We start from the raw sequence: 12,565 nt of genomic DNA on the forward strand, positions 1-12,565 counted from the left end.
CGTGGCTACCATTACAACATAAACTGATAAAGCCAGAAGGAATTTTGACTACTGCATATCTGAAAAAAAAACTTATTTGATTTTTGTGTGTTTTCTTTGTACAAGTTTAAGCATGTGTTTTCCATGCTTTTGAATACAGATCTACAATTCAATACAAAAAATAATAAGTAAAATACAGTAATTAAATGTTTTCTGTCACAGGCAGAGGGGCAATTTTGATGATAGCTGCACTTTGAGGTTTAAACAAATGACAAGCGTTCTAAACATCTTATTTGTTTACTTAACATTGAGAGGAAGAAGAGTTACTGATCAGGATATGAAGGCCATGATTCTACTACATCCATACACAATCATATTTCCCCCTAGAGAGATCAGTTACTGTACTTGAAAGTACAGTAACAAAGGACAAAGATATATAATGTCTTTATGTTCTGTTTACAGTCGGAACTTAAACAATTTGAAGAATAAACTTGACATTTCCAAGTTTGTTGAGCTGCATTCACTTAGTTGTTTTGGTTGCTAGTATTGATACTCTGCTTGAAGACAGGCAATTAATGCTGCTTAATGTTTGGAATGAATCCAGACTTCCTCATATAACATTAATAGTACAGTAGATCAATATAGAGCAGTTTATCATAAAACAAAATAAAACATATATGTTTGGTGGTTTTTTAATGCAGTAATGTGCAGTTTCCTTGAAAATTCTGAGCATTTGCATTGTTTACTATCAATCCCAAAAGAAATTCTATGATTAACTGTGTACTAATTTGACTATGAAAAACCTGTTACAGGTAACTAAAAGAAGTTCATTAGCTTATTATAAAATGTATAGATGAACAATGACTTTAATATTCAACATTCTACCAAACCATATTAAAAATTCACTCTAGTTTTAACTTTTGGTTAGTTGCCAGTTTTCTAAATAGACAATCAATACATAGAATGCAATATTTCCAACTCGGGGCAAAATTTGAGAGCAGGCACAATGACAATCGGTTGATTTAAATAGATTAGGATATTTTTGTAATAAAACTGATAGATTTCAATACAAGGATGCCTGCCACACTCACTCGTATTTTTATGTGGAACCCCTGTAATTTACGTCATTCCTATATAGTGCTTCAGTTACGTGCCAAATTATAGATTAATATTTTTTTAATTTTTTTTTTTTTTTTTTTGGCCATTTAGTATTTGGCACAAATTGAAAGTATAAGGATAATACACCTGCTATGATTTCATTGATTGAAATTGGCTCTAAGGGCTGTACTGTATCTTTTATACAGTACAATTGTTTCAATTGCTAAATATTTTCAGTATGAAAATGACTGACTTTCAGTGTTAGCTTTTCTAAAACTATTTAGCTTTGTGCATGTGAATTTTATGTGCATTTTTCACAGGGGAAATTGGAAAGATAGAAAAGTAATATTTCATTAGCTAGGTCTATGGTGGCTCAAGTCAACTGGACAAATTAATTTGTGGGGCTTATTTTGGATGTACACTGGTGTGCATTGGTCAGACTAAAAATATTTGATCTAGTTTACAATGTGTCCTGGATGCCCACATTTCCTTAGATTTATTAATAATGGTCACTTTGCAAGACAGAGTGATGGAGCAAAATTTGCTAGGTTTTCTTGGTACAAATTTGAACATTGAGGATTTTTTTTTTTTATCCAGTCTTTCACATTGAATTTGTATTTATTTCCTTGGTAGCAATAGTGGTTGTTACTGCCAGTGTTGTGATCTTTTAATGTGAATCAGGCTGTGTTTAATCTCAAGCTAAATGAACAGGACAATTTTGCTAATACTTTTCATTTGGTTATCAAAATCATTAAACATGTTTATACAGTATTAATTACACATTCAGGTAAATCCAATACTGGTTGTTTTTTATATCTAGTAGATTTAGGAGAGTCAAATTTTGCTGGGTACTCAAGTCATATTGGTGTTACCTTAAATGAACTTGTGGACACTGTTACTAAGGAGGCCATTGTACTTCTCCAATTTCCCAAAAAGGGATTACTTATACAGATCTCTATCCAGTAATTTATTCCACAATTTGAACTATTGGCAAGGTCTTTTGTCTGGCTGTACAGGTGCACTCTTACTGAGCACTCTTATAAGTGACCTCTTCCCTTGGCCATCCTCCTAATACCATAATAGATGGGAAATGACTCTGACTTGGTTGCGTATCAGCAATACACACTTATATCTTGGGTACTTAATGGAACAACACCCTGCTGCTTATTGTCCAAACTGTATTGTCCCACTTAGTCATGCATCACTTCGTATAATATTCTGTTTTCCAGGATGCTCGTACATCTTGCTTTCCCAATGTTCCTCTGGATTGCTGGTTCCTTGATAGAATTTTTGGTGAATACAATACCTTTGGTGTCGCTTGCCTTATGTCCTTTTGTGCTTGTATTGGCATCCAAGTGATATTTAGCGCCTTTTGAATATGTCGCGACACAGGCAGTGCTACATAGTCTTCCCGGCCTGGCGCCTTCTTTGGATAATTACTTAAACCTGCAGGTATTTGGATTGTAAATTATTTGAATACCTTTTAATTAAAATTGAATGTACTGTAATATATTTCAAAGTTTAGATTATTGGTTAAATAGCATAGTACTACTATAAGTAAATTAAATTGTATGTGAAAAACTCCAGTTTGGACCAAAGTCTTCATTGATAGATTATCAGTCCATTTGTAAGCTTTCAATATATTTATTCCCACAAAAATATATTGAATTTTATTTGTCACATTGCAATAGCTATTTGTTTATACATTTTAGATGTGATGTGCAGTATTTCAATTTTATCATGAGTGTAAATCATGGCAGATTTCTTCCTTAGTTTGTGTCCATTCTTTGAAGAATGAAGGAGGTGCCTCCGTATCACTGCGTCAAAGACCCATGTCAAATGTTCAAGTCTTGGCAGACATTATGTCTGTGATGTAATCATTATACATTGCTAGTATTTATGTAGTCAGGTGCATTTATATTGAGAAATACGCACACATCAGGATTGGCGTTTTTACAGCAAAACTTGGATGCCGTACAAGTTTAGAATTAACCCTCTACACGCTGCTTAAGTTGGTCTCCTTGTGGTTGGAGTGCTTCTGTATAACTCCACATTGCTCAGTCAGTGTCAAGGGGTTCATTTTGTGCATTAGTGGTATTTCACCTGAGAATTGTATTTTTATTCAAACTCGCTTCAGTTCATACTTATTGTTAACTTGCATAATAAAGTAGTTACAAATTAAGGCTCTTTATATTTGTAATTTTTCTTAAAAATTAGTTTTATCCTCTTTTTTTTTTTTTTTGTGAATATAGTATCCTTAAGTATTCACTTTATTCCTTTCTTTTCATTAACCCTCTATTCATTCCTGTCTTTCCTTTACCTTCCCTTCATTTCTTTCTTTCCTTTACCGTTCCTTCATTTCTTTCTTTCCTTTACCTTCCTCTTCATTTCTTTCACTAATCCCTCATTCCTGTTTTTGTTAACCCTCCATTCCCGTCTTTCCACTACCCTTCCTTCATTCTTGTCTTTATAGTCCTCCCCTCATTCCCATCTTTCCTTTCTCATAGTTCACATACTCTCTCATATATTCAGGAGAAAAACACCTCGATTCATATTTTGAACACCATTACTACAGAGGTAGAACAGTTGTGATGTAGGCATTTGTATTATTTCCTTAAGAAAATAGCAAGTAATTGCGTACAGTGATGAAATTACCCTCATGGGTCGACCAGATAGGGGAAGGTCTGTCTGTTGATTCCAGATGTGATAATTAGTTGACTTAGATTCTGTCCATTTGTGCCATGTTACTTTAATAGTTATCAGGCTGGAAAATGTTTGTAGACATCATTTATTGGCAATGTTTGCTGGAAAGAGCCATGTAAAAAGGCCAAATGTTACGAATCTGCAGGTTGTGCTGTAAAATTCCCGACTTGTTCTTGATTCCTAATTTGCACTCTTTACTGAAGTGTTTGTGAAAGTTAAATGTTATTTGTTAAAATGTATGAATACTGTATTACCTTATTTAGATACTGTGTGCACTTTTTGGTTTAGCACAAATATATAAATGTGTGTATGTATATATATATATATATATATATATATATATATATATATATATATATATATATATATATATATATATATATATATATATATATATATGTCGTACCTAATAGCCAGAACGCACTTCTCAGCCTACTATTCAAGGCCCGATTTGCCTAATAAGCCAAGTTTTCATGAATTAATGTTTTTTCGTCTACCTAACCTACCTAACCTAACCTAACCTAGCTTTTTTTGGCTACCTAACCTAACCTTACCTATAAATATAGGTTAGGTTAGGTTAGGTAGGGTTGGTTAGGTTCGGTCATATATCTACGTTAATTTTAACTCCAATAAAAAAAAATTGACCTCATACATAGAGAAAAGGGTTGCTTTATCATTTCATAAGAAAAAAATTATAGTAAATATATTAATTCAGGAAAACTTGGCTTATTAGGCAAATCGGGCCTTGAATAGTAGGCTGAGAAGTGAGTTCTGGCTACTAGGTACGACATATATATTATATATATATATATATATTAAATATATATACAGTTATATATTAAATATAAATATATATATAATATATATATATATATATATATATATATATATATATATATATATATATAATATATATATATATAATATATATACAGTGGCGTCTTGTTTAATGAGTTTATTCCGTTCCGGCACCGAGCTCGTCATGTGAAACAACAAAACTGGCGTCGGAGGTGTCCGAGAACCAACGGGAACACTCGTTAATAGAGGAAAGCTCATCACTCGAGACATATTTTCTGTGAGTGGTTTGCTTGTTACTCGAAATACTCGTAACAGGAGTCACCCGTCACTCAAGGTTCCACTGTACTGTATAATGTGTATATATACACACAGTATATATATAAATAATATATAATATATATATATATATATATATATATATATATATATATATATATTATATTTATATATATATATATTTATATAATATAAAATGGTCATGGCCTTACTTGAACTAGCGCTGGGACAAATGGTCTGTTAAATTATATCGTGGTAACATCTTGTAATATTACTTAATGTTAGCTATATTTAGTTTCTCAGGAATTTTGCTTGTTGGGATAAGTTATTTTATTTTGCATTTGTTTTAATTAGTAAGATGTCTTATTTAGGATATATAAGCTATTCCCAATTATAGCAATGCATGAGTTTTCCTGATAATAGCTGCACAGTATTTGGCATTTTATATCATACCTTTTTAGATTTTAATGTTTGTTCCTTTCAAGCAGCAACATAATTGTAGAATTCCAAGAGACGTTGTAAAATGGCAAAGTCAGCTGTAACATAACATTTTTGTCAGCGATAATTAAATTACTGCATAGCCAAGGAATGGGATTAAAACAAAACAAAAAAATTCTCCACTAATATTGGGATACAAATGTTCATAAATTTAGTAAAGCTTTGTCATTTTCCACTTAAATGTATACATCAACTTTTTACAAATAAAAATTGTAAGTGATAGACATGTAATGTTTTCCAAGAATGAGGTGATTGCAGCTCTGTTTGCCTGAGTACTGTCTGAATACAACTAAACTGCCTAATTACTGTAAATATTAAAGAAATCTTATTACTTTCTTAGTGTACAGAATTGGATAACCCTCCAAATATGATTATTTATAAAATAATTTTTTTTTTATTATCCTTTGTCATATTGATGACCCTGATACTTGCTAGGTGCTAAATAGTCTAAATAGGCTTGGTGTCACCTTATTGACTATTTGTTATGGAAGTTCCATGTTGCAACTAACAGTGTGTAGTCTTAGGTGAAGATGATATTAAGTTTTATAATGCTAAAAAGTTAAGTATTATTAGGAACTACATCCCAGTCGCAGTCTTGGTATAGCGAGGGGAGGAGGGGGGTACTTGCTTGCTGACGAGGGTTGCTTTGCTGCCCTTTCCAGCTTCTGGTGATGGGCACACAGACTTAGGATCCCCTTAAGAAGCGTTTCTTAGTTGTAGCAAAGAGGCTGCAGTGCACTTCTTAGGAGGATACAGGGGACGTCTGCTCCCATCCTCCTGCCTGTTGGAATGATGTATAGTATAGGTGTTTTCACACCTATATAATAGGCCCTGTATTCACAGGGCCCTCTCTACTAATATAGCTTGGGACACTTGTGCACCATTGTAGGTGTTCTGTCAGTTCAGTATACTTGCCAAGGTTCCCACCTCCTTTAAGACCTTGTATGAGTCATCGGACTTCTCACTTGAGGTGATCTGGGGGACTGGGCTGGGGCAAACGATGGGCTCTTTGTTCAGGGGCTTCCGTACTGGACACTGCCTTGGCATAGCAAGGGAGGGGGGGCACATGCCCTCCATTGGTATTGGCTTTTGCCTTCCCCCTCTGAGCAGGATGGTTGGTTTATTTACCAAAGTTCCCATAGCCTTTTGGACCTTGTATGGATCATCGGATTGGTTGCTGGAGGTAGCACCCTTGGAAAGTAGGTTTTAGGTGGAGATTGGAATCTTTTCATCATCCTTGCTGTTATTTCCTGCACATCATATATTTTCCTGTCCCTTGCTTCCTTTGAATTTTTCACTTTATCTTACAGGGGTCTACCCTTTTCTCCATCCCATGCTGAGCAACCTCATACATCATATATGTAATCTTCTCCCTTGGTCTTTCATGCCCACTTTCAGCTCCCCAACAACAATCTCTTCACCCTTTTTTAATTGTAGCCAATCTTGTCCCTTTGCAATTCCATAGCAGCGACCTCAGACGAGCTGCTCCATTATTTCCCCCTTGTGTACCTTACAATTGTGATTGTTTATTTAAAAACCACATTTGTGATGTAGCCTGGCTCAAGGTGGTGGTTCTTCCCAATATGAAATCCCATATACACGGCACCTCTTGTAAAGATTTTTGGGCTCTTGTCCTGGTGAGTTGCATCTGTAACCTTTTTTGAATATGTGGTTAACATGTCTTATGTGGTTTCAAGAATATCATTGTTGCCCCTATTCTTTATAATTTGTTTTTCACAAATGTTACAGTGCAACAGACATCCGAGATGATTTGGAAAAATTTTAAGTGCCTTTTCTGCAAATAATTCTGGTGTTGCTGTTCTGTTTGACTTTGAGAAAGCTTATGACCCTGCCTGAAAATATCACATATTCCCTCAATTACATTCCTTTAAAGCAATTTGCTGCTCTGCAAAGCTGCTGCTGTTTCTGTAGTAGGCTTAAGGTATGCTTTGGGACTGATTTCTCTGCCTCTTATTACCAATAGGAAAGTGTTTCCTAGGGCATTGTTTTATGCACTTTTTTTTCCTAGTTGTTTTTCATGAAATTTTTCGTTGCTTTATGCAGCAGACCTCACTATTTGTTGCTGCTGTGAAGATCTCTCCCTTTATCAGCACAACCTCCACTTGCAATTGATGGTGTTGTTCTGAGCTACCATGCATGGCTTTAAATCCTCTGCTATAAAAACTTGTGCTGTGACTTGGCAAGTAGCATGACATACCCCGACCACCCTTGACACACTATGAGTCATCTTTTATATTGCGGTAATGCAGATCATTGGTCATTCCGTGTCCATTCCTACAAACTGAATGTTCCAAGATCCCTTATCTTACATAAATACCTCATCTTACATAAATACCTCCTGGGGGTGCAAATAGGCAAATACTCTTCCATTTGCACTCCTTGCTAGAACTGGCAAAACTGGACTGCATGACCTGCATGGCTTCACCCTTTACCCTTCATTGCCTTGATGCTCTGCATCATATGGGTTTATTCCACAGCCTGGGAGCCTTTTAATCTCTTTAATCTAGAGCGTATATGTAGAGTTAGTTTAGTTCATTTATTATGCACCCCATACCCATTTTGTGGGCGGTAATGGAAAGGGTTAAAGAGGCACATAATGGGCTCAGGGACTGAACCCCACAATTTATTTAGCTAAGCATTTATGTAGAAACTGGTATTGCGTCATTATGAGACTGTAATCAATATTGTCTTTAATACTTTGTACATTCTCTATAAAGCCCTTATTCATGCTTGTACAGTGCATTAGCTGCTACCCCTTTTGTAAGCTATGCTTATTTTTTTTATAATCTTTTTATAGCACAGAATGAGTGCTTGCAGGCATTTTCTCTTCACATCATAATATGTACCCTTGAATTGTTCTTATCTTACTTGCTTGGATGGTCTGTTGTAACTCATTATGTCAGCATTTCAATATGTATCAATATACAGGTTTATTTGCAGACGAGGAATCACAATAACGTGGCTAAAGTATGTTGACCACACACTAGAAGTTGAAGGGACGACGACGTTTCGGTCCGTCCTGGACCATTCTCAAGTCGATTGTGTACAGGTTTATTTATTCAAATTACTGTATATTTCATGTCAATAAAATACACCAGTAATCTTCAAATGCGGCTACTGACTTGGCAGGGGGAGAGGGAAGATGGACATTGAGAGGTAAAGAAACACCACTAAGTATACGTAGCTATATTCACAGTATATGATGTACAATATATTTCATATATACACAAGCCCACAACACTGCCTAAGGTCTCAACCTCGTGATACCCCCAGGAAGCGTCTGCTGGTCACTTCCTAATCCCTAAATAATTCATTAACTATCTTAGGAACCACTTGTCTCTCTCAAATTACTGGCCAAATGTTAGTCATAACACACAGATATACTACTCATGATAACCACTCATAATCCACCACATTTGAACTGCTTACAAGGAGGTGTGGAGGCTACCATTCTCGGACATGTCGACCAACCGATGGGGTCAACTCCACTGCTGATGTACCTATGGCTTCCAATGGTCCATCCATACAGTTTGGCTTGCAGGACAGAACTATCTATGCCCCACTGGCTTGAGCCAATATCTCAACTCCCAAATCCACATCTGGGCACATGTCCTCTGGCCCTCCAGAGACAATAACCCTTTGTGCATGTGCTCAAGACTGTTCTCACTGTTGCTTCCAGTCACCACCAGGGACATCAGAGTTGCCTCCCGACAACATAATTTGGTGGCAATCTCAGAAGTTACTGACATCTATGTCCCAGATATTTCGATAACCGCTCCAAACATGACCCATTCATACACTCATAAACACATATACAGTATATGAGAGAATCTGCTAAACTTATTCCTATACATTGAGTCACAGCAGGTCCCATTTATTAAATTTTGCAAAGCCCTAATAACCAGTACTGTACTGCGAAAGTATATACCTACCCTACTCTCATGAAATTTTTTCCTTTAACATTTTCATTGCACTGCTGGGGGCTTTGATAATTACAGTACTTAATATTTTCACTGCTATTCATACATTACTGCTTTGTTTACAGGTGGCTTGAAGAGTGTATGTTACTATATTATTTTTTCGTGATGAAATCTTTATTCTGCCTTTCCCTACAGACGAGCTTTATGCAGTTGTGTTCTAAGACGGCTTAGATGAAAATCAAGATATATATATATATAGATGAATGAAATAAATTGGGATTACATGTCAGCCACACAAAGATCATTAATATGCACACAGAGATCACACTAACGTGATGCATCAAATGAACAAATCCACAAGGGTGTAATGATGTAAGGGCGAAGAGGGAGAACGGCCTATTGACATAGCTTGGGTGCAGGGGGGAGTTGTGTAAAATCCTGGTTTGTGCCTCGGAGAGGCTACGGGATCCAGTAAGTTCAGTAGAACTTCGGTTTCAACTTTTTTTTTTTTTTTTAACCCTGTCGTAGCTCAGTCGATTAAGGCAGTGTCTGGGATGCTCCCGGACGCAGGTTCGAATCCTCATCACGGCCCTTGTGGATTTGTTCATAATTAATATGCACTTAAGGGACAAAGCCATGTGAATTACTGTCAGGATATGGGTGTCCTGCTAACCATTGTGGAAATCCTTGTAAAATGTCCTAATTTTCAGGATCGAAAGTCTTGCTTTTCCGGGTTCTTGCGGGTTATTTGCCCCTTCAATAACGGTGTTTCACAGTTATTAAATATCTGAGTGATATCTAGTACCTTTTGAACATCCCACCACACAGATGGTGTGATACATAGAAGCCACCTGACTTGGTGGCTACATTTGACAATCACTTATTCCTCTACAAAATCATCAGTGAATCTAATACCTTAGACATCACTCGTCTTAAATCCTTCTTCTCTCGTAATGGCATTCTTGATAATATCTAGGAATTTTTGCATTGTTGTGTGATACAATTTTAAATAGTCTTCCAGGCTTGGCACCTTCTTTTGATAGTTATTAACTCAAAACTCGTTTCCCCTCCTCCTCAACTCTACTCCCTCCCCCACTATCTTCAGCAAAAGAGGGTCCCGGTTTGAGATTGAAATATTCAGTCTACGTTGCCGTGTTTTCGAAATAGTGGGTTATTATTTTCATTGATTATACTGCGCTATTGCACTTCATTTATTATTATTATTATTATTATTATGTTTTATTTATATATACAAGAGTTCTTACACTCTTGTACAGCCACTAGCACGCATAGCGTTTCGGGCAGGTCCCTAATCTTAATTTTTCCCTGGAATACGACCCGCCAAATCATTTAATCTATTTTGTTAGGGAGCTTCTTAATACCTGGGATTAACTTTGTAATCCTCCGGATCCATTCAAGTGAATTTGTGTAAATTCTATATACTACAGACACCAAAACTGACCTGCATAATTTAAATGAGGCCTAGGCAAAGGCAAGAAAAATCTGAATCATTAAACTCGATGTCATTCCTACTCATTCAAAAATAAGTCTTAGTGCCATATTTGCTTTATTCTGTACAGTTTTTGAGTTTTTGGCCTAGGGTATCTTCTTCAGTCATGACTCCCAGTTCTTTTTCGTATTCAGATTTCCCAGTTTCAACATTGCCCAGCTGATATCTGGTAACTCTTATCACCTTTACCTAAGCTCAGAACTCTAAATTTGTCACCATTAAACTGCATCTGCCAGTTTGCTTGTAGAGTCCAGCACAGATCCTTCCAAACATGTTTCACTTAGCAGCAATGACCCAGCACAAGTGCCGTATAAATTCATGTGTGTGTGTGTGTGTGTATTGTGTGTGTGTAGTTAACCATGGGGACGGGTCAACGGTCACCGAGTCACGAGGAGGTCAGAGTTGATGCCGTCATGATAATCTACAGAGATTAACTCAGTCCACATCAAATGCAAACGCTCATGTTCAGCTGGGGAGCAGGAGATCATGGGAGAGAAACAGTAGAGTGGGTGAAGTCCAGTAGAACGGTGTGAGTGGGCTCAGGGAGGGAGCATCATCTCCAGAACAGTGGAACATCATACGAGTAAGTACGGCTCTCTTGAACTAAAGCACCTCGTTCAGTACTCTTTCCCTCTGGTAGGAAATAGTTAGGGAAGTGCCTATTTAATTATTTCAAATAAAGTCATATATTGTCAAGTGTTATTAAATGTGTATTAATGGTTCCTTGTCTTAGTGATATTGGGCCTACCGTCCCTTTGCCCTAGTGACCTAGTGTCCTTACTTATCTATTACTCCCCCCCCCCCCCCCGTCCGTCCCGTGTTGAGGTGTTAGTATTGAGTGTGTCCCGCCTTATTCTTGTGTACTTTATAGTTCCCAAGTGGTCAGGATTATTCGAGTGTCAGGCCAGGATCCTTGTACCGTTCAATTGTCCCCTACACCTGTCCTGGTAGGTTTATTCCATCTGCAAGACCTACGAACCTTCACTCCGGTCCCCTGTCCGGTAACTCAGGGTGGTGGCAGCGTTACTCGGTAACTCATACGAAGGCTGTGACTACGAATATTTCTATCTTTCTATCTCACTCTCCCTCACTAGTTTCTCACTCTCCCTCGCCTCCACTTGCTCTCGTTCTCCCTCCCTTGCTCTCGTCCTCGCTCTGCCTCACTATCTATCTCTCTCTCCCTCTCTCCCTCTCTCTCCTCTGTCTACTGGTTTACGTCCTCGTATGACGGCCCGAGTGTTAACATCTTACATGATCGATATAGCATCCGTTATTACCATAGAAGGAGCGGAGATTGCACGGTTATTTCAGTGGTAGTAGCGGGGCGCGGTTGAGATATTACACTCTGGCTCTTTGGTCCCGCCTCTCAACCGTCATTCAACAGGAGTACAGGTTCCTGAGCCTATTGGGCTCTATCATATCTACACTTGAAACTGTGCATGGAGTCAGCCTCCACCACATTTATTTATTTATTTATTTATTTATTTATATACAAGAAGGTACATTGGGTTTGTGAGAATACATAGCATAGTACAGTAATTGCAATCTTGTAAAGCCACTAGTACGCGCAGCGTTTCGGGCAGGTCCTTAATCTAACAGATAATTTTAAGTAGGTAAATTCTATCAGAATTAATAAAATGATAACAAATACATTGCAAGAAAAAAAAATGAGATGAGAGAGATTAGTAAGTATATTAAAGCACATTGGTATATTAAAGCTCTGATTGATTACATTGACAGCTTGATTGGTAATTTAAACAAG

This window comes from Procambarus clarkii, chromosome 23 (assembly GCF_040958095.1).
Source record: "Procambarus clarkii isolate CNS0578487 chromosome 23, FALCON_Pclarkii_2.0, whole genome shotgun sequence".
Taxonomy (NCBI): Eukaryota; Metazoa; Arthropoda; class Malacostraca; order Decapoda; family Cambaridae; genus Procambarus; species Procambarus clarkii.